The sequence below is a fragment of the Macrobrachium nipponense genome, chromosome 13, assembly GCF_015104395.2.
Source record: "Macrobrachium nipponense isolate FS-2020 chromosome 13, ASM1510439v2, whole genome shotgun sequence".
Classification (NCBI taxonomy): Eukaryota; Metazoa; Arthropoda; class Malacostraca; order Decapoda; family Palaemonidae; genus Macrobrachium; species Macrobrachium nipponense.
Genome location: NC_087206.1, coordinates 29,317,323 through 29,342,312, shown reverse-complemented (window position 1 = coordinate 29,342,312; position 24,990 = coordinate 29,317,323). Strand labels below are relative to the sequence as shown.

Here is a 24,990-nt window from a genome sequence, read left to right as displayed (position 1 = left end):
GTATCTTTTGGTAAATGGTAATGATTACTGGCGAGACGTTAAGGAATAAATGATCTTCGGACAGGAGTCATATAATTTACCTGGTGCTACAAGTAACTCATTCAAAAGACTGAGAAACTGCACTAAAAACTCAACGACATCCAGACAGCCATTCTGTTTAATTAAGTTTGTTTGAAAGAGGGTCCAATTCTGAGATATTTAATTACTGTAATAATAAGAAACTTTAAAGAATCTTTAAAGAAGAGTATGTGAATATCAAGAATAACAAAGCAGATTTGAAGAGATAAGATAGATTAAGAAAAAAGAAAAAGAGAAGGTAAACAATGAAAGTAAGAAAATTGGAGGAAGAAAAATGTCCCCAAAATATAAAACAATTGGCTGCTTTTAAATTCTTTTGAATTCTGGTGTATTTGGGTCAATAAGGAGATATTCATAAGTACAAAAGTTTAATCAATTCTATCTTCCTACCACGGATAAAGAATAGAATGAAAAATCGTTCCCTAAACTTTAGCTGATTTTCCATCAGTGCAAATAGCCGTTATAAACATGAGTATGGGACCTTCAGTTTTTGTTGTTGTTCTTGTTAATCTAAAGTTCAATTTCATACAGCTGCTTTCATTATTTCTGGAGAGAAAACATATGGAACATAAATATATGATCAATACCCAAAAACCATCTCCACCCAAAGTAGGATCAAGACGAACCAGGCATTGGTCGCTCGGGGCTCAACAGCTAGGCTCTATTCTTTCGTCCTCATAGCAGCGTTGATCCTTTTTTCCCTACATACATTAATTTGGTCACTGCCATGTAAATATATTTTCATACTTATTGTGAGAATATTTTTCCGGATTCTATGAGTAGGTCGCTTTGTTCACTATGTTGCTACAATGCTTGGACATTCTCTCCCAATTTCCGTTTTACTCAAATTATCGTTGGGAAATAAGACCTACTCACTCTCTCCCTCTCAGTTTTGATAAAAACATCAGGGTATAAGTCTAAGATCTTTGTTGCTCTTGGGTTTCTATTTGATTCTTGCCGCTTATATCGAACCCAATTAAGTTTTGCTGTCTACTCTCGTTAATTTTCTCTTCCAGCTAATGCCCCTCTCTCATCTTATCACTTGGCTTTCTAGTGTTAGTGTCGTCGTCTCATTTCATAATCTGAGAAGCAAAAGCTTTGCTTTTTTTTTTTTTTTTTTTTTTTTTTAACCTAGCTCTTCTTGTCTTCTCCCTTGGAATTCCTGACAAATCAAGAGATGACAATATTCAAATAATGTAAGTCTACCCATTTCCTCATACCCCATCTCTTGTTTTAAGAGAAAGAGGAAATTCATTGCTAAATCTGATTTGCATTTCACTCGTATTCAACGTCAGTGCTTTCGACGGGGAAACAATCCCGTACGCTTGAAGTTCTCTCTCATCAAATGCATTGTTATTCCTCGATAAGTAAACATCTCCCAGTCCGTGTACGTGGAGAGAGAGAGAGAGAGAGAGAGAGAGAGAGTAGCAAACCGATATGAATGAGTTTGTATCGGCGTCTGTACATACGGTCACGGAGAGCGCCTGCGCGAAGGGCCCTTCCTCCGACGGACTTAGCAGATACGGCCAACACGCGCGGGAGGGAGACAGTGTTGCGTTGGAGGCGAAGAGCACAGACGTGGTTATCGCAAGTGTTGTGAAATCTCTCTCTCCTGGATCCGAGTAGCTCGTGCGAAGTTTGGTCGCGTGTGGAAAATTATATAATTTTGTTATGCTCTTACTATTATTAGTTTCTGTTTGATGACAGACATTATCATTACAACTATCGTAATGATTATCATTATTCTTTTGGCTTAGTTACTATCAGTACTTTTATTTTGGCTGAATGAACCATAGACAGACGTTTTCGTAATGTAAAATAACCAGTCGTAGCTTTTGTATGTACTGTGAATATACGAATGATTGTATATATACATAATACATAGATTACTAATTATACATACTATATACACACATTAAGTATTTCTTACAGTCGTAATAATGTCCATTAATGCGAAGATATATCCCCACACACACACACACACACACACATACACACATATATATATATGTGTGTGTGTGTAAATGGGTTCCTTTCGATAGATTGTCCTACATGTCAAAAATGAATCGATTTTCCTCGACACTTATAGATGCTGGGTATACAATGCGCTGAGCTCATTGAGAACAAAGTATTTAAAAACGTAACTACGTATATGACATATATCTAATTCGAGCAAAATAACTAAGAGGACTAGATTAAATTGAAGTGAAAACATCCATTTTAATTATTATAACTTTTCATCACATTTTGTCTTTCATCCCTTTCGATATTAAAAAAAACTTTTTATGCGTAGAAACACATTTTTTTGCTTAGTTCTTTTGCATCGACATAATCGTCTCTATATTTTACGCGGTAATTTTTAAAAGAAAAAAAAAATGCACAATCTGTCGCAGTTCCCGCTAACCAAATAATTTCGAAAATAGGAACAAATAAAAAACCGGAGAAAATTTTACGTAACTCTACGGAGTCTACGGATTCCAATCCTCCCGAGTTCATGTATTCACACTGAGTGGAAAAGTTGAATTGAAATTCTGAATTAAAACGCAACATCCTTGCTAAGCCTCACACAAAATTCCTGCGTGCTTAGGCCAATATGCAATTGGCTACGTGCAATCACTTGGGGGAAGGAGAACATACAGACGAAACACAAACTTCCTCAATACACACACATACATACATACATACCTACATACACACACACATACACATACACACACACACACACACACACACATATATATATATATATATATATATATATATATATATATATATATATATATATATATATATTGTCACAATACGTATATGCATCAGCAAAATAAACTTGCGTTCGTATTAGAACCGGTGGACATTTATGAATTTTTTATGAAAAGCATCGATCTCAATCAGAGAAAGATTTATTCTTTATTTATTTTTCATGATATGTGAACACTCTGGGATTTTACTCTGACAGTTTCTGAAATGTTTCTGCCGATGTCGTTTCCGAGAGTATTTCATAAAATAATTTTAGAACTTCTAAAAACGATTCAAGAGATGACGAACATACATACATACGTACACAGGATCTTTAATGCATTATTTTATATGTAAATTTCTTTAGTTCATTTCAAGCACATTTCCGTTTTTCCTCAATCCTTTAACAGCCATTTTCCTTCTTCCTCTTTTTTTTGTTTTTGTTTTGTTAATAAGCGCGTTTCACTTTTCTTACAAGACTTCCTTTGATCGTCTTCAAAAGTAACCTTTTCTTGGACGTCTACAGCCTTAAGCTAGATCTCTGAAACCCAGCGACTATGAGGGCACTTTGAAATGGAAACATTTACTTTGCGTCTCTGCCTCTGCTTTCATTACATCTAGCAGATTGGTGTATACATAGCAATGATTTGCATCAGTGGCGCGCGATTTTAGTTTGCTGTAAAAAAACTATTGAGATGATTTTGTCCGTCCGTTCGCTAGAGGGATGCAAATTGGTACGTTGATCATTAAACATATCAAATTGCAACCCTCAGCTTCAGTAGTGCTTACTTTATCTAAGGTTAAAGTTACACATGCTCATGCGACTGGCACCGCTATAGGTGCCAACAACACACGCCATCCACCGGGCCGTGGCTGAAAGCTTCATGGGCCGCGGTGATGAGTTCCACACACCATTAAAAGCTATAAAGAAAACTCGACTGTGCCAAAGAAACTTGTCTGTTTTCGTTTTTGTTTGATTCCTAGCCTATAAATCGCATCATTTATCACTCACGCACTAAACTGAATCTGGTGCCTCGTTGTGGCCTACCACCACTTCTGCCCTACTCCCTCTCAAAGTGCTGTCCTGGGTATCTAGATCTAGCAGATTGTCTGGCTAATATCTTGGGAAAATGTACACGATGTACTTTGCATAAAGGGTTCGAAGGCTCAAACCCTCCTCCGGTGGTAAAACAGTAGACCTACACCATTAACATTACTGAGGTCAATAAGACTGACGCAATATCTGGCTCATCAGTTGCATACATCTATCATCACACTAGGCTGTTAACATTATGGAGTTTCCGAATATTTACAGTGTAAGGTGGCCTTCAGAAGGGGTTCTTCATGTGTAGCATAAAGTTAATCTAACCTGAAAACTATGCCATATGGAATTTGCATATTTCAACAGATGTGTTTTGTGAAGTGGACGGAGTTGTAATGGACGCCTAACCTATTATGTAAAATCATGGGGAAATCTCATCAGCAGCACGTTATCAAATCATCTCTTCTGGTCCTTCATTACTTAATTTTAGCATCCAGGAACGTTCATGTTTTCCTTACCAATCACTGTCTGATACATTGGCAAGTTAATACTAATCAAGGTATTTCGATGATTCTAAAACATTTACTATATATACACTAGGACACATCAACAAACGCGAACATACATCCCCTATATAGAACATCAAGGACGCCATTCGGCCTCATGAGGAACTTCGCAGCAGCAGTTAGCAGCAGGAGGAAGACGATCCCAAAAGCTAAAGGTTTCGGATCACGTCTGCTGGAAAATTATGGCGGGACTTGATATAAAAAATTCTTTACTTCTTTTCGCGACCGAAGGACGCCATTCTAAGGACGAATGGCAACAAATACAACGACAACAACAAAAGCATCCATAATAATATCGACATCAACATTAATCAGAATTACAGCAACTACATAAAAGTATTTTCATTGCCATTAAAAAAGTACGATCTAATTTGCAGTTGAAATGGAACTAATACTAAACACATATCTATCGTCGAATGACAGAGCCTGTTGAATACTTTACATAAGTGAAATAATTGAAAACAATTTTTATATAATCATGTAATGCAATTTCACGCACGTGCTTACGCAATATTCATGCATAAATCAATACATACATACATACACACACTATTATATATTATAAATTATATTATTTTATATATATATAATATTTTTATAGATATATATATATGTTAACGCAAAATGGGTAATGCCAAATTTGTGTACATTTTTGCAAATTAATTTTGCCTATTGTGTACATTTGCAGCGCTTGGTGCCGCAAATTGTACACAATAGGCAAATTAAATTGCAAATGTAACATTGTCAAATTATCCCACATTTTTGAACGTTAATATATATACGAACCGTACTCACATTACAATAACACACACACACACACACACCCCACCCACACACACACACACACACACACACACACTATATATATATATATATATATATATATATATATATATATATATATATATATATATATATATACTATATGTATTATGTATATATATATATATATAATATATATATATATATCCATATATATATATATATATATATATATATATACTATATATATATATATATATATGATTGATTAACCTGGCAGGTCATCGAGTAGCTTGGTTGGAAACCACGCCATCTGTAGGACGAAAGATGCTTACGAAAAGCTAAACCAACTTCTCCAAGAGGATAACAGTTCTCTCAGCATGGGAGCCAGCGTTGGGTGGGCTCGTGTCTTTTGCATATTCAGGAGGATGGCATTCCGTTCCTAGAAAGATCTGAGGGATGGAATCTGAATATCAAACGTATTTCAAGTGCATTTGGTGTGCAAGGAGAGAGAGAGAGACTTCAGAGTCGAATGTCGGTCCCGTCTCACAAATGTATCACCTGCCGAATTCTGCTCCTCTACAGGAACATTTTGCTTTCGAAAAAGAAGAAAAGATAAAATTAGGGGAAACATCTTTCCTGGAAGGAACCAGGATGTTTTAAGTAGCATATATTCATTCTGTTTTTCATTATTGATCTTGTTGTAACAAGCGAGTTTGTGAATTTTCTCGTCGGATATATATCATATATATATATATATATATATATATATATATTATATAGATATATATATATATATATATATATATATATTATATATATTAATATATATATATATGCTATATATGTAATAGGCTACATATTTTTCCAAAACAATCATAAAACGCTTGTAGCGTTTGATACATCTTTGTCCAACATTATATTGCTTATTTTACACAAATGCAGACGCCATGTAAAATTTCAAGTAACCTTTATTTTAGACTGTTAAAAACCTATATTTTAGGTATATTTTAGTCTCACTGAAAGATTTAAACTCACAACTCTCTTGTATATACAAGAAAGTATTCATATAAGTCATCTGAAATGAGAAAAGTGTGTTTTTCTTAAATGCCTAACAGAGGCCGTGTCACTTCTTATGTAACCGGATACACGTCTGAATAACTTAATTCTTCCCGCAAAGTGAGAGTAAGGCAACAAGACTCATTTTTTCAGATGAAAATAAAAATAACGTTTTCCTAACTAAGTCCGTAGGTAGCAACATCAACAACAATAATAATAATAGTAATAATAATAAAGATGTTTTCATTCCCCTAGGATAAGATAATTGGCTACCGTTATTTTACCAGCCGGTGACACATGCCATTTGAAGGCGTTCATTTTCTCTTCATGACAAATGTCACGTACAACTGATATCGTATTATTGCACTGTAAAGTTTCTGAATCATTTTAGCAATGTCTGAATGAGAGAGAGAGAGAGAGAGAGAGAGAGAGAGAGAGAGAGAGAGAGAGAGAGAGAGAGAGAGAGGAATAATGGCTGGGAAAAATGTACGGGTAATACAATCTGTTATGAAGTTGAAACTGCAGTGAAATAAATCACAGGTAGCTGTGATATTTTCTATTTATGCTTCTCTATGAAATACGAACAGTCATATAGAAGCGCACTTGTCATGCGACGAAAGAGGCTGGGTCGACCCCATTCACGCTCGAAAACACATGCCATTTAGTGGAAATGGTGATAGGCATAAAGAAGTAAAACCAAATTTTTCCTTTTAAGATGTGTGTGTGAGAGAGAGAGAGAGAGAGAGAGAGAGAGAGAGAGAGAGAGAGAGAGAGAGAGAGAGAGAGAGAGAGAGCCAAAAGCAGTTTAACATCTAGTAAAAGGGGCATTAAAATCAAAGGCACAAAGGCTATTGGACACGGGATATTGTTTAGACAATGAACTGAGATTAGACCGGATTTACATGTAAAGAACTTGGTGGCCACGAATGCGTTCACTTGCTAAGAAATAGATCTTCAATTCGTTGTTGCAGATAGAGTGAAACAGCATTGTAGCAGGAAGACTGGCAAGACGAAAATGCGTACGATTACAACCTGGAGAGATGCTTTTGAACCTTGTCAGTATTTTTACTAAGACTAATGATCGTTCAATGTCTGCGTTTCTGTGACATTCTTTGCAGCCGAATCAACGTGCTAGTGTAGACATTTTCATGTTGTACCAATGACATTATCGGATAATATATCTATGTGAGAAGACCCGTGCTGTGAACACTGGATATTGGAAAAGTAACGAGAATTATTAGAGTCAATAGTAGAAATTCTTGTGAAATTCTCAAGGACTTGAGCTTTTCTAGGTAAAGTGGTGAAGTGAACGAGCCCGCTTCTGATCTCTCTGAAAGACATCGTCTTCAAATGAAACATGAAAACGCTCACTTCTGACGATCACAACGAATTACGGAAATATATAAAGGGGGAAATGGGAAAGGAAAGATTAAAGAAAATGCTGAAATAAAAATGAGAGTGCTTCTCTAACTGTAAGTTTGCGGCAACTTGAACGAATGTAAATTGAAATGACACCGGTTGGAAATACAGTGTCTACCTGACTTACTCAGGTAGATCTCTCCTTCCACCAAACTTGACTTGTCCAATCAGAAGGAGAGGCTGGGCGCGAAGAGGCCAAAGAAGTCGGGAAGATCGCCAGAGAACAAAACTCTAAAGGAAGACTAAACCAGATGATACCAACGCTAAAGGTAAGAGGGGTGATTATTTCATAACTTTCCTCGAATTGTCCGCATCGATTCAGAATCATTTACTTTTCTGAGAGAAATCTGCTTATTTCTATCAGTCTTTCTATCTATTTCTGTCAAACTTCTCTCCATGAATTACTTGTTGCATCGATCCCTAACCTCCTCCCGTAACCAGACCCGGCACTAGATATATATATCTAAATTGGCGACTATATAATTTCAGAGAGACATTTGAAATCAACTGAGGGAACTGTAGTAACTCTACGCCAATCAGTCAATAACTAACATCACTCTCTTTCTGCGAACTCCCCATCAGAGAATTCCTTTTGCCGGAATGGTAGAGAGCAATTCTAAGAAGAGGATATCATTCAAAGGACAAAGAAATGCAAATAAAGTCTTCGCACCATGGGGATGAAATGTATAAATTCAGCATTCGACAGTCTTCATCATTCCTGTATAGCTATTTGTCCTGCAATATAGACCTCTTTATCATCTTCTGTCTTTCCTGAACAGCAAAATTCCTATAAAACAAGTAAAAAAACGCACCGACATTTCTTTGGCGTAATCGAGTTTTCTGTACAGTGTATATGCTGTATGCGCCACGACCCATGAAACTTTAAGCCACTTTAACCTTAAATAAAATAAAAGCTACTGGCTGAGGACTGCACTTTGGTACGTTTGATGATTGGAAGGCAGATGACTAACATACCAACTTGCAGCTTTCTAGCCTAAACAGCTTGTGTGTAATTCGTTCATCACGCATGCGCATTTCGAAAAGGAATGAAAGGCATGATAAGATAGGAGCAATGAAAGCCCCATTACCCGGCCTCAAAGGCTGGCGCCTAACGCTTCCTGAAGAAGATATAATCTAGTAGCAAAATTCCTCCACAAAAACCCCTTTGAACTAATGCATCGTTCAGTGCATTATGGACACGCTTTTAGAAACACGAAGAGATCTGGAACGCGAGAAAATCTTGGACATTGTATAACGTTCCTCTTCGGCTTTTAAAGTATATCTTTCCCTAAGCCCAACCTCCAACAACGGTTTCGTATAGCTTAAATGTGCGCAATTTAATTTAAGTGATCGCGCTCTCCCCAGCAGCCCTCAAATGACCATATCTTCAATTTTATTGATACAATACATTTCACAATGTCATTACGCCCGATAGATCTGCTCTTACTAATAAATAAATAAATAAATTGATGCGATACCGTCTAAATAACTTCTTCATAAAATACTAGTTTCAAATGTTAGAAAAAGACGAAACAGAATGACACTGTATAAAAGAGGAAACAGAATGTAACTGTACCTGTGAGTGGAAAAAAAACCATGATATTAAAATCGGCTTCAGTTAGCAGATTAATCCCAAAATTTACTGCTTAGAAACTTTCAATAAGCTTTAGGAGGACGACGAAGACCACAGAGCAAGCAATGAAGTGTTTCCGTAATACTTGACACAACTTTATAACTCAACAGTACAACTATGATAGTTAGATAAACACTAATCATTCCATGGAAAAACGCACATCTCGAAGTTGTAACATCTAATTGGTACGCTTCACCAATAATTTTCAATAGTATAGCTTATATATATATATATATATTATATTATATAATATAAAATATATATGTATCTATATATATATATATATATATATATATATATATATATATTAATATATATATAAATATAAAATATCGCAGAATGATGGAGTTCTACAAGGACTTTCGACTTCTTGTTAAGTAAAGGACGAGAAGTCGAAAGGCCTTACAAGACTCCATCGTTTCTCTTTCCTTCGTGGATTTTGTCCTTATTTCTATATTCATCACCATACTTTCGTGAATCACTTATATATATACATAATATATATATATATATATATATATATATATATCCATATATAATATATATATATGTATATAATATAAATATATATATAATATATATAATATAATATATATTATATACGTATGTCTAATAAAATGATAGGAACGCATGATGTTTAAATGCAAAATAACTCAGAGGGAAAACTGTTAAAACCCCTCTTGATTATACCATCAATTTCTATATTTCTTCGGTGGTGTTTCATACATACATATATACACAGATACATATATACATACAGACACATGAACTCGCACACACACATATATATAAACATAAGTATATATATATATATATATATATATAATATATATATATATAAATATATATATATATATATAATATATATATACGTTGGTTACATCATCTTCCAAAAACTGTTTTTTTATTGAAGATTAAAGTAGTATCAGCACTAATGACTTCGGTTAGACTTCTTTCAATCGTCAATGTCAATCAAGATATACGTTTGGTTGTTTATGTTAGAATGGAGTGAAATATAGGGTTTGGGCCAAAGGCCAAGTACTGGGACCGTGAGGCCATTCAGAGCTGGAAAAGAAACTGAGAGTAAGTAGATTTGAAAGGTGTAAACGGGCGGAAAACCTAGTAGTTGTTGCACTCTGAAATAATTGTTAGGTGTGCACTGATGGCTCTACCACCGCCGCCCCCCGCCACCCCCCCCTCACCCCCAACATACACAGGGAATACTTCTTGCTAGATTAAGGAGGTCTTATGCCAGCACGAACTCTTACTCCAGCTGCACCTCGGTCTCGTGTCATGGGAACCGACACGAAGTAATGATCATAAACCATCAAATAAAAAGGATACTGATTCTTACGAAAAGGTAACGTCAAGAACATTCTGTTGACCTAACTTAACATCATTACTTACTGTTTTATCCTCTAGCAAAAAAGAAGGAAAATAACTACGTGTTCGGTTGGTAGTTACCCACCGAACACGTAAAGTTAATACTGTGTTTTATTATAATCACAACTTGTGAGTCTAATAAAACAGTAATAATAAGAAGAAAATGAATGAGCAATATTCCAGCCCTTCCTTGAAATTCATGATCAGACGCCAGAAATCCAAAAGTGGATTGGAAGGTTTGAGGTCATTCACATTGAGCTGAGGTTTCAACGACTTCTTATTACTTAGATTAGTTCATTTAATGCATAAAACACACAAACACACACAGAGTAAAGAAGTCCTGTTCGACTGTATTCTACTTTTGACAATGAGACACTTGAACATCGAAGGACCGCGTCGTAGAGAGTCAAAGAGAAACAATAAATAAGTCTGGGAAATGTAAAAAAAAAAACAATGACATATGAACACGCACAGAACATAAAAAGATTGACATATATGGAAAATGATGGCTCACACAAAAATGTGAATTATTTAAAAATCTGACTCTTACAAAAGGATGAATTCCTAAAAATAATGAGAGAAAAAAAATAATTTATTAAAGGACACAAGAAAGAAGGGTTGACTTAGTCTCTACAAATCAATATGGAAATTTAGTAGCAATAATAAGCTTCTTAATGATTTATTAAGACTACCTTTCTAAGAACTGCCAGAATATGGAAATTCAAAGAATTTTTACAGTAATGCTGTAAGTAGTCACAGACTTTACAAAGTTCTAAACAACGTTCTGAAGGTTTCAGAAAATTCAGGAACTTCCATAGTAAGATGCAGAAGGTGTTGTAAACTTTATCAATGTATTTTTTGTATTACATTGAAGTATTAATGTCATAACTAATATAACAAATTCGGAAGATGCAATAACCTTCATGAACTTCCTTCTTAAAATCTGTAGGTTTCATTACTATTAAGAACTTCCTTAATGAGAACTGCCAATCCCACAGATTTACTTGTTAAACCCTGTGTCGTAAACTTTATGAACCTCATTAGTAAGACCTGAAAGTGGCAGAACTCTACAAGACAAAATAAAATAATTATTATAAAACAAAGAGAGAATTTCTTGTTGGAATAAGAGCCAGAACTCGACCGCACTCGTGACTTAAGCTTAAAAACCTCCAGAAAAATTCCGCACCATTTGCAGATCCTTAGACTCTCTTGGTGAGGTGAACTGCAGGCAAACTTCTTTGAATTTTATTTTGCTCTTTTTCTTCTGGGTTTCAGAGAGAGAGAGAGAGAGAGAGAGAGAGAGAGAGAGAGAGAGAGAGAGAGAGAGAGAGAGAGAGTTTGTTTGCTTAATGCTACCAGGTCTTAATGAGAGACTGAAATATGAAAAAAGGAGTTTTAGGTCATGGAAATTCCCGTTCCCATTTAGTTTCTAGCTCAAGAGACACGCACGCACACACACATATATACATACATATATTAAAAAATATATATACCACATACAACTGTTAAGCTATCTAGCACTTGGAGTTAATAATAGATTTTTTCAAAAGTGTAACGTGTGCTGGCGGCAATATTAATTCTTCAGAACATCGTTGGATGAACGTTATAAGCTTTAACTTCATGGAAATGTTAGCAAATTAATAAACCTTGAGGACTTGAGTGTTTCAGCCTTTTTCCTATTCACTAATCTCATCCAAGTCTTTATTGCCAAAGGAATGAGGGAAAAACGATTCTTAAATATCTTACGACATAAGGTAGGGGAAACGAGAATATAAAAAAACAAAGGCTAGCTTTTCCTGGGGAAGAATATGGACAAAAATTCTCACCGACATTTGAAGTTCCTTACCTCTATGTTTTCTGTAAAAGAAAACTATTGCGATGGCTTTGTCTGTCCGGCAGCACTTTTTCTAGCCTCAGATCTTAAACACTACTGAGGTTAGTTGGCTGCATATTGGTATGTTGATCATCCTCCCTTCATTCATCAAAAATACCAAATTGCAGCCCTCCAGCCTCAGTAATTTGTGTTTTATATATGGGTAAAGTTAGCCATGATAGTGCGTTTGGCAACGTTATAAGACAGGGCACCACCGAGCCGTGGGTGATAGTTTCATGGACCGCGACCCATACAGCATTAGGTATAGGTTGTACAGAAAAATCGATTGCGCCGAAGAAACTTCGGCGCATTTTCGACTTGTTATTTCAGTATCTACAGTTGCCACGATGCATCAAGCAAGCGTTAGAATTTGACATCAAGCAAGCGTTAGAATTTGACATCAAGCAAGCGTTAGAATTTGACATCAAGCAAGCGTTAGAATTTGAGTGGTGCACGGTCGTGGCCACGAACCACAACGCCGTTTCAATTTCGTTCGTAGAGAAAACTTTTAATGAAAGGTGCCATAATGTACTCGTGCGACACTGCCTTAGGAACTCATCTCATTCATATTACGGATTTCTTAACGAAAAATGCTGCGGGTACAAAGGACATTTAAGATCACATTCTTGAGAGTTGGATACTCTTCATTATCTAAATGTGAAATAATGACAGTGGACCAACTCTCATTTAGCAAAGTAAAGTACGGAAAGTTACATTCTGAATGTTCAACGCAGAAGAAAATGTCACACAACTTTATTTTATTCAATTTGCTAAGTGAGACTCTTCTGTCATGCCATCTCGTCATATTAACTCCTATACAGAGCTGCCAAGCTTCGGAATTCTTTTCTTGCTTCAGTTTTCCCTAAATAACAATTTCCGATCAATTACGAAACAAGTTTACTGTTTCTTAAGAGGATGAGGCACGCTCAATTGAATCTATTTCTTTTCCGTTCCGCTGTCGGTTATAGGTTACATAAATGTTAGGTTTCCTTTTCCACCGGAATCTGCTCTTCAAAAAACACCTTATCAGTCGAACTTCTTGATCCACTTAATAGTTAGTTACGTGATTCATTACATCTATTAAAAAAGTCGTGTGCCAAGTCTGTTTTACTTGGGAGTAATATACAACGATTTTACTACATATCCATCTATCTTCAACTATTACACTCACAGAATTATATCTTTGATTTCTCAACTTCTCGATCTTCACCCAATTTTTATGCTGCTTATAACTACAAACCTTGAGTACGAATGGGGAGGAATTGGAAAACTGTGAGGATTAGACGATAAGTTAACGTTTCAGACAACGAAGAGCGATATAAGTCTATTTCAGATCATACAAGCAAATATCTATCTAATTCAGGCAAACTTTATTATAGGTGGTACACAGGTTAAAATCACACCACGAGAGGTTAAGAAGTCATTTTAACTAATAAAACTCTCTCTCTTTTGACATACATGTACGTATGTATTTATTTGTATCAGTAAATAAAGCGATTTCTAAATTTTGTTCTCCATTTTGGAAAAACTCATCATTATGTTCTGCAATAAATCCATACTCGGCATTAACATTTCCTAAACAGTCATCTGCTTCCTTTCTTTGTAAGCGATTATCATTTATAATGATTTGTAGCACTCGGATTCTGGTTGTTGGAATCTTTCGTTTAAAAAAGGGTCTAGTGCTACTAAGGATTCTCGTGGTGATTCTTACTATCATTACTTATTAAACTTAATAAATTCACTTAACATCCGTAGGCTACTTCTTAACAAGACGAAAATTGCATTTCTCTGGGGCTTCCCAACGAACTCAGAAACAAACACACACACAAATATATATATTATATATATTTTATATATATATATATAGTATATATACATATAAATATACACACACACATACACACACACACACACACACACACACACACACACACATATATATAATATATATATATATATATATATATACAAGTGCAGAGACCTTTTTGTAAAACATAATACCTACTACAGATTTTGTACTGATGTTTTTTTTACACAATCCACTTGTATTATCACACAAAGTAATGATCCTCCCATTACATATATCCTTTCGAATTTGGATAATCAGAATTGTATTACGTATTCCCCACCCCCTCCGTATCCTGGCACTTACTGACACCTTTGGCAAAGAAATCTCTTTCCCACCAAAAATGTTAAAAATGCATATTTGCATATTCACATGGCTTCGGCGTATAAATTCAAGACTAAGAATAAAGAGGTTCTAAAACCATAATTGACGTCTGCATAATAATAAAAAAGACGTTTAAAAGTTACTGATGGAGGCAAAATGACTCTGTAACCCGTAAATGGAGGAAATTCCAACCGCTGAGATTCTCTGCGTTCTTCAATAGGTTCTTTCATTTTCTAATTGTGTCGGCTTGACAGGGATTTCCTCTTTTCCCTCACTCCATTTTTATTATTTTGGGCCAACGTCCTTAGCCCCTTGAAGTAAAAAAAATATAAAATTAAAGACAATTGCAAGATAATTAAAGTGAAAGAGTTGGCAACATCGGAACTCGAAAGATTCCCTAAAATCATGTTCGGAAACGTGCACAAACACATATAAAATATTCAGACGCACATTCACATCAAAACGAGAGAGAGAGAGAGAGAGAGAGAGAGAGAGAGAGAGGACTGAAGGTGAAGGCAAACAAAGAGCAAAATTCAATGTGCAAATTCAATGAACATGTCAGCTAAAGAGAAATCCCCGACACATCCACACATTTAAGACTCAAATACAAACGCACCCAGACAAAAACAAATGGCAGAAGGCAAAAAAAGCTTTGGGGCAAATTCTCTTTATGACAGTTCGTCTTGCTTTATGAATGCAAAATTGATTGAGGGATTTTGATCTCAAACACGGCAGTTGAGACCAAGGCCACTTTTAAATGTTTCCTCTGTATCTCAGATGATAACAACGTGAACACATGTTCTTGGTTTTCAATAACTAGGTTTTATCTTTGAATATTCAATTACTGAACAATACATGCAATCATACATACATAAATGACATACATACATACACATACATACACACACACACACACACACACACATATATATATATATATATATATATATATATATATATATATATTATAAATAATATTTATCATATATATAAAAATATATATATATATATATATATATATCTATATATATATATATATATCTATATATATATATATATTGTATTATATATATATATTGTATATTATTATATAGATATATATATCTATATATATATATATATATATATATATATATATATATATATATATTTATTCATTTATTTATTTAATCCATGTATGTTAAAATGATCATAAAATATTCAGGTGATTTAGCATAAGCGAAAGCCACAGTAAAAGAACAGTCAGATGATCCGTACCAAGCTCTTTCACATCTATTCACGCATCGTCAGGGAACAAAATTGTGCCCCAACAATGCGTAAATAAACACGAAATCGCTTGGTACGGATCTTTGAAGCAAAATCGGTTCACCCCTACATTTAAGAAGTCAATCATTCATTTCCACAATATCATAAGTAAGTTGTAAGCAAAAAATCTTCACCCTATTAGCGTGAAAGCAATCATTCACCAATATCCATAAGAAATCGTGAAAAAACCAAAAATCATTTTTTTTCACCCCACTACCATAAGAAGTCCACAAAGCATCATTCACCACTATACTAACGATCGTGAATGAAGCAATCATTTACCACTACCATAAGAAGTCACTAAGCAATCCTTCACCACTAATATAAAAAAAGTTGTGAAGCAATCATTAACCACTACCATAAGAAGTCGTGAAGCATTCACACCATTATATAAGTTCGTGAATGCATTCATTAACCACTACCATAAGAAGTCGTGAAGCATTCATTCACCATACCATAGAAGTCGTGAAGCATTCATTCACCACTACCATAAGAAGTCGTGAAGCATCATTCACCACTACCATAAGAAGTCGTGAGCCTCATTCATTCACCACTACCATAAGAAGTCGTGAAGCAATCATTCACCACTACCATAAGAAGTCGTGAAGCAATCATTCACCACTACCATAAGAAGTCGTGAAGCAATCATTCACCACTACCATAAGAAGTCGTGAAGCATTCATTCACCACTACCATAAGAAGTCGTGAAGCATTCATTCACCACTACCATAAGAAGTCGTGAAGCATTCATTCACCACTACCATAAGAAGTCGTGAAGCATTCATTCACCACTACCATAAGAAGTCGTGAAGCATTCATTCACCACTACCATAAGAAGTCGTGAAGCAATCATTCACCACTACCATAAGAAGTCGCGAACCAATCATTCACCACTACCATAAGAAGTCGTGAAGCAATCATTCACCACTACCATAAGAAGTCGCGAACCAATCATTCACCACTACCATAAGAAGTCGTGAAGCAATCATTCACCACTACCATAAGAAGTCGTGAAGCAATCATTCACCACATACCATAGAAGTCGTGAAGCAATCATTCACCACTACCATAAGAAGTCGCGAAGCATTCATTCACCACTACCATAAGAAGTCGTGAAGCATTCATTCACCACTACCATAAGAAGTCGCGAAGCATTCATTCACCACTACCATAAGAAGTCGTGAAGCAATCATTCACCACTACCATAAGAAGTCGCGAAGCAATCATTCACCACTACCATAAGAGTCGCGAAGCATTCATTCACCACTACCATAGAATCGCGAAGCATTCATTCACACTACCATAAGAAGTCGCGAACCAATCATTCACCACTACCATATGAAGTCGTGAAGCATCATTAACCACTACCATAAGAAGTCGCGAACCAATCATTCACCACTACATAAAGAAGTCGTGAAGCATTCATTCACCACTACCATAAGAAGTCGTGAAGCATTCATTCACCACTACCATAAGAAGTCGTGAAGCATTCATTCACCACTACCATAAGAAGTCATGAAGCAATCATTCACCACTACCATAAGAAGTCGTGAAGCAATCATTCACCACTACCATAAGAAGTCATGAAGCAATCATTCACCACTACCATAAGAAGTCGTGAAGCAATCATTCACCACTACCTATAAGAAGTTTTGAAGCAATCATTCACCCCTATCATAAGAAGTCGCAAAGCAATCATTCACCACTACCATAAGAAGTCGTGAACCAATCATTCACCACTACCATAAGAAGACGTGAAGCAATCATTCACCACTACCATAAGAAGTCATGAAGCAATCATTCACCACTACCATAAGAAGTCGTGAAGCAATCATTCACCACTACCATAAGAAGTCATGAAGCAATCATTCACCACTACCATAAGAAGTCGCAAAGCAATCATTCACCAATATCATAAGAAGTTGTGAAGCAATCATTCACCACTATTATAAAAAGCGTGAAAGGCCATCATTCACCACTACCATAAGAGTCGTGAAGCATCTTCACCACCTACCATAAAATCGTGAAGCAATCATTCACCAATATCATAAGAAGTCGCAAAGCAATTCATTCACCAATATCTAAGAAGTCCAAAGCAATCATTCACCAATATCATAAGAAGTCCAAAAAGCAATCATTCACCAATATCATAAGAAGTTGTTGTGAATCAATCATTCCCCCTATCTAAGAATCGCAAAGCAATCATCCACCACTACCATAAGAAAGTCGTGAAGCAATATTCACCACTACCATAAGGAAGACGTGAAGCAATCATCACCACTACCATAAGAAGTCCTGAAGCAATATTCACCACTACATAAGAAGTCGTGAAAGCAACATTCACCACTACCATAAGAAGAAGTGAAGCAATCATTACCACTATCATAAGAAGGTCCATGAAGGCAAGCATTCACCACTACCATAAGAAGTCGTGAAGCAATCATTCACCACTACCATAAGAAGTCATGAAGCAATCATTCACCACTACCATAAGAAGTCGCAAAGCAATCATTCACCAATATCATAAGAAGTTGTGAAGCAATCATTCACCACTATTATAAAAAAGCGTGAAGCAATCATTCACCACTACCATAAGAAGTCGTGAAGCAATCATTCACCACTACCATAAGAAGTCGTGAAGCAATCATTCACCAATATCATAAGAAGTCGCAAAGCAATCATTCACCAATATCATAAGAAGTCGTGAAGCAATCATTCACCAATATCATAAGAAGTCGAAAAGCAATCATTCACCACTACCATAAGAAGTCGTGAAGCAATCATTAGAAGTCGCGAAGCAATCATTCACCGCTACCATAAGAAGTCGCGAAGCAATCATTCACCGCTACCATAAGAAGTCGCGAAGCAATCATTCACCACTACCATAAGAAGTCGCGAAGCAATCATTCACCGCTACCATAAGAAGTCGCGAAGCAATCATTCACCCGCTACCATAAGAAGTCGCGAAGCAATCATTCACCACTACCATAAGAAGTCGCGAAGCAATCATTCACCGCTACCATAAGAAGTCGCGAAGCAATCATTCACCACTACCATAAGAAGTCGCGAAGCAATCATTCACCACTACCATAAGAAGTCGCGAAGCAATCATTCACCACTACCATAAGAAGTTGCGAAGCAATCATTCACCACTACCATAATAAAGTCGTTTAAAAAGCAAATCATTCACCACTACCCATAAGAAGTCCGCCGAAGCAATCATTATCACCACTTCATAAGAAGTTCGCAAAGCAATCATTCAACCACCTACCATAAAGCAAAAGTCGTAAAGCAATCATTCACCACTGCCATAAGAAGTCGTTGAAGCAATCACTTCACGTCACTAGCCATAAGAAGTCGTGAACCAATCATTCGCCACTACCATAAGAAAGTCTCGAACCGCAATCATTCACCACTAACCATCAAGAAAGTCGTGAAGCAATCATTCACCCTCACCCATAAGTAAGTCACAAAGGCAATTCCTTCACCACTAATATAAAAAAGTTCGCGAAGCAATCATTTCCCCATTCCACCACTAACCATAAGACGTCGTGAAGTGCAACGTCATTTTCCCCAGACCCTACCACAAGAACTCACAAAGCAATCCTTCACCACCAATATAAAAATAGTCGTGAAGCAATCATTCACCACTACCATAAGAAGTCACAAAGCAATCATTCACCACTACCATAAGAAGTCGTGAAGCAATCATTCACCACTACCATAAGGAAGTTCCGCGAACCAATCATTGACCCACTACCATAAGAAGTCGTGAAGTCAATTCATTCACCACTACCCTCTAAAAGTCCAGCAAAGCAATCCTTCACCAACTAATATAAAAAAAAAGGGTCGGCGAAAGCAATCATTCACCAAACTACCAGTAAGGTAAAAACGTCGTGAAGCAAATCTTTCACCACTACCACAAAAGAACTCACAAAGCAATTCCTTCACCACTTAATTAAAATAAATATTCGTGGAAGCATCATTCACCACTACCAATAAAGAAGTCACAAGGCCAACATTCTTCCCACTAACCATAAGACGTCGTGAAAGCAATCATTCACCACTACCATAAGAAGTCGTGAACCAATCATTCACCACTACCATAAGAAGTCACAAAGCAATCCTTCACCACTACCACAAGAAATCACAAAGCAATCCTTCACCACTAATATAAAAATAGTCGTGAAGCAATCATTCACCACTACCATAAGAAGTCGCAAAGCAATCATTCACCACTACCATAAGAAGTGTGAGAAGTAATATTTCACCACTACCATAAGAAGTCGTGAAGCAATCATTCCCCACTATCATAAGAAGTCGTGAACCAATCATTCACCACTAATATAAAAAAAGTCGCGAAGCAATAATTTACCACTACCATACGAAGTTGCAAAGCAATAATTCACCACTAATATAAAAAAAAGTTGTGAAGCAATCATTCGCCACCACCATAAGAAGTCGCAAAGCAATCATTCACCACTACCATAAGAAGTTGTGAAGCAATCATTCATCACTACCATAAGAATTCGTGAAGCAATCATTCACCACTACCATAGGAAGTCGTGAAGCAATCATTTACCACTACCATAAGAAGTCGCGAAACATTCATTAAGGAATATTCAGATGAATGTCTGGAGTCGAAGCTCCTTCCCACATAAGTAAAAAGTTCTGTTAAAGAAACTATGTTGGGAACCATATTAGAGCTGAGAATCCCCTTTTAAGATAATAAATTTGAGACAACGTTAGAGAAAGTTGGGAAGAAAAATCCCTTTTAAGGAGGTGTTCTCTAATTTCATGCTAATCAAATAGATTATAAAGTTTCGACTGAGATAAAAAAAACAAAATTTTTCCATCAAAATCTTGGTCGTGTTTCAGAATATACATTGTAAGTACACTAAATAATAATTAGTATTTAAAATGAATGCTGTTTTCTGTAAAGTAGGACTTTCTCGTTTTTTTTTTTAGAAATTTGATAATTTTACAATTATTGCTTACGTGCGTATAAACACTTCAATAAAAGCACTTCCAAAATTTCTTGTGGTGGTCAGCTCAAGAGACAGGAAACCTCTCCATTTGGAGTAAGTGAACTGAATAATCAAGAAGCCTGGCGTCTCCAGTGTTAGATGTTTACTCACCTTCTCTCTGTGTTTGCTACTTACCTTCTTTTCTCTCTTTTCTATTGCTATGCTATTCACTCTTCTGTATACCGGCACATGATTTTCTCTTTTGCCATGCAATAGCAGTTCTCATAATCTCTATTTACTTCTGTAAACCTTTAATTTCCTCATCCTACCTCTTACTATTCTTACTACGGTATCCTACCCTCTTGCCCTCCGGTATCTACAAACATCCCCTGATGTCCTTATTATGGAATCTTACATACTCCAAATCTACATTACACACACACACACACACACACACACACACATATATATATATATCTATATTATATATATATAATAAATATATATATATCTATATATATATATATATATCTATATAATATATATATATATATATAGATATATATATATGTATATATATAATTAAAAATAAATATATCCTGAATAAGAAAAAGCTTAGTACAAAATAATGGCCTTGGTAACAGCTAATTTTTTTTTCGACCTTTTGTCGTTATGTCAACATATATTATTCCCAATCATCTATCACTCTGCTGACGTCGACTACTGATAAATTATTAATAAAAGACGTTTGATCACAGTCTGCTACTAGGTAAAAAAACATATAGATATCTTACAAATAAAATTATTAACTCTCTCTCTCTCTTTAACTCTCTCTCTCTCTCTCTCTCTATCTCTCTCTCCTCTCTCTCTCTCTCTCTCTCTCGCTCTCTCTCTCTCTTCTCTCTTCTCCCTCTCATAATATATATATAATATAGATATATATTATATAGACGTAATAAATAATATGTATCAATATACCATACATACATTCATTACATATATATATATATATATATATATATATATATATATATATATGTGCGTGTGTTTGTGTATACATATATATCTAGACACACAAACATATATCTTATATATACATATATATATGTACAGCCCCTCGCAGTTTTCAAACAAGTATGCGTTGATGTATACGTAGAACGTTAACCTAGGGTTAAACTTAAGAAAAAAAAGCGTATTGAAATGAAACAAGGGAATGAAATTGACAGAGATGGCTAAAGATATTATCTGTCGTTCTAAATCATCTCCAGCCACATACAAAATATTAACAGACACAAGACAGCTATGTAATTGATAGTCTAAGAAAACTACATTTCAACGATTATTTAGTGTTCAACAAGGTTTTAAATGTTACGCAAAATGCACGTATTATTCCACGCTTTATGAAAGTAAAGGCCATAATATTCAAACTTTTCGGAAAATTCCAAAAATCTCAATTTGAAATTCAAACACGTTCTATTTTATACTGATCCACATTTATTATTGTACTTTACTGATATAGGAGTGATTTGACGGCCAAAATGGATATATGAATATTAAATCTGATTAGCATAGGAAACACTAATAATAATACTCAGATGATACTAATGATATGATATCGTCGTCAACATCATTATCACCCCATGATTATCGACGAAGAAAAACACGAAAATAGTTTATTTTGAGGGAGGAGGCTACTAAAAAGCAGAAAAGAAAGTCACATTACTCTCTCTCTCTCTCTCTCTCTCTCTCTCTCTCTCCAATAGAGATGTTAAATAAGAGAAATTATACACATAATCAGACAGGGTGTGTCGATTTTGGGGGTTAAATAGGAAAAATAAAATTCTTTCATTTTGGTAGTAATTTATTGTTGCCTTTTGACATACAGAACAAAATTCTGGCATGAAAAGTAACTTAAAATTCCTCTTACCTACATCAAAAAGAGTTTGAAATTTACATATACTGAGGATTCTTAACAAAATTGACATTCACTAGCATCTTACAGTTTCAAGCCTCATATATACAATAATGTACAACAGTATACTATTTAAAAGTAGCCAAAGTCTTCATATCCTTCTTACTGTTGTTTCTTTCCAGCAGTTGCCGGTTTGCTACTTGTGCTTTAATGTAACCTTCTCGTTTTTTGTGACTAAACATGGCCCGCGACTTCGGTGACCATTGTAACACATCTTTCAACTGAATAACCACTGGTTCCATGCAACGTAAAAACACCATACAAACAAAAACACTGTGTGTGCAAAGTCCACTTTGGTACTTGCATTGGTGTGTTTTTGAAGTTTTTTTGAAATTTTTACTAGTTGAGGATGTTGTCAATGGTGGTTCCAAGACTTCAGAATTCAAATCAAGCAAGTCTGTCAGTTTTATGGCATTGACATTTAACTGGGCAACTATTCTTTGAATATATGAGCAGTCTCCCAACTGGTCATCGTCCAATGGAGTACCTGTAATTCTTAGGATGATTTCTATAGCTTCAGCACAAAGTTTTGAACATTGGCTGGAAAGCATGGCTTGCAACACTGTTTCTAATCGAGCATACCAGGCGGACTTCCTCACCACAGGTAATACGATGTCTCTCACCAAGTAGCTTTGTGTTCTTACAAGCTGCAACTGAACCAACAGATGACTGGGACCATCTACCCACTTAAGATTGAGCTTCACATTAAACCAGTTGAGAAGATAAACACCAATAATATATAATTAACAATTAACTTCAAATTCTTCAGTGCTAGTCCCTTCAATTTGTGTGTAGGAATCCAGATCCTGCAGGAGCGTAGAGCTGTAGTTAGCCAACAGCTGTGACTGACAGGTCCAATCTCCAACAGAGCCAGTGACTGAGGTACTTTTCCTGATCTTATTGCTTGAGCAATATGATAAGCATATGACTGAGGTGACGAAGAGGCAACTCACCTATATGTAAATCACATTCAAGCCATACAAGTCTTCTTCCAAGTTTTTTCTCTAACTAATTCATTACACTTCCCTTCCAGCCAGTTTTCACTGAAGTTGAATCTCCACCTAAAAAGCCCGCAGTGAATTTCAAGTCCTCTCTCTTGAATCCATCATTATATGTTATCAGCTATTATCTCTGCAAGTTTCTTCCCTTCCACTTCAGCTTCAGGCGTAGAAGAAAACAAAAACCGACCACCAGGCTTAGAACAGTGTATTGTTCTTTGATTAGACTTGGAAATTTTCTATTTATTCCCTCTACTTCCAGCAGAACTTTGGTTTCATGCATTTTTTCCATCAAACAAAAGACAGGAGAGTCCTCCTTCCTTTGATTCTTTCTTTGCTGATCAGATATCTCATTCATTATTTTTTGTTGTGCTCTTCTAATGTTATTATGATCTATAATCAAGGATGAATCCCTTTGACTGATGAGGCCTGCATCTGTCCAAGCGGCGGTTGCAATTTCCACAGCCTCACGGAATCCAGTGTGGTGTCGAATACTAGCTAATGCAATGTTTGAAATATCTCTTGCGTTGTATTTACCTTTCTTTGGTAAAGCTTCAGAAGTCACTTTAGAACTATCATCTGCTGATACTTAATTTTCTTCAGAAGAACCATTGAACAACTGATAACATCATGGCAGTGCTGTTCTTCTTTTCTCATAACTTCTTCATTCTTTATTCTTTTCTTTTCTTCCCTCTGTCTGACAAGTTCCTTCTTTCTGCCTTTGTCCTCTGTGACCTGATAAAATCTAGCTTTAGCTCACAAGGGTAACAGCAATCAATGTGGGAATGATTTTCTCTCCTACAAGAGGGAGAACAATCTGTTTTTGAACACAAAACTATGAAACATTTGCAGCTCAAAATATCAATTGTATCTAGTGAATGTATAAAGAAATTTTTCCTTGCCAAGTTTCCTTTACCAAGTGATACCTAAACTGCATTTTGCCACAATCCCTTAAGTTTTAGCCCAATTGTTCGACACTGAATGATCACTAGGGGGTTTGAATAGGGCATTAACTGTTGTCCATTGG

The 24,990-nt window shown here is 35.7% G+C and overlaps 1 protein-coding gene across 1 annotated transcript in view; it reads left to right on the top strand.

Annotated features, from left to right (window-relative positions):
* Window positions 1-7,110: 7,110 nt before the first annotated feature.
* The window catches only part of LOC135225447 (neuromedin-K receptor-like), a 260,592-nt gene continuing 242,712 nt past the window's right edge, over window positions 7,111-24,990 (top strand). Inside the window, exon 1 of the mRNA XM_064264770.1 lies at window positions 7,111-7,931. The gene's annotated coding sequence lies outside the window, so the exon portion shown is untranslated. The remainder of the gene's footprint in view (window positions 7,932-24,990) is intronic.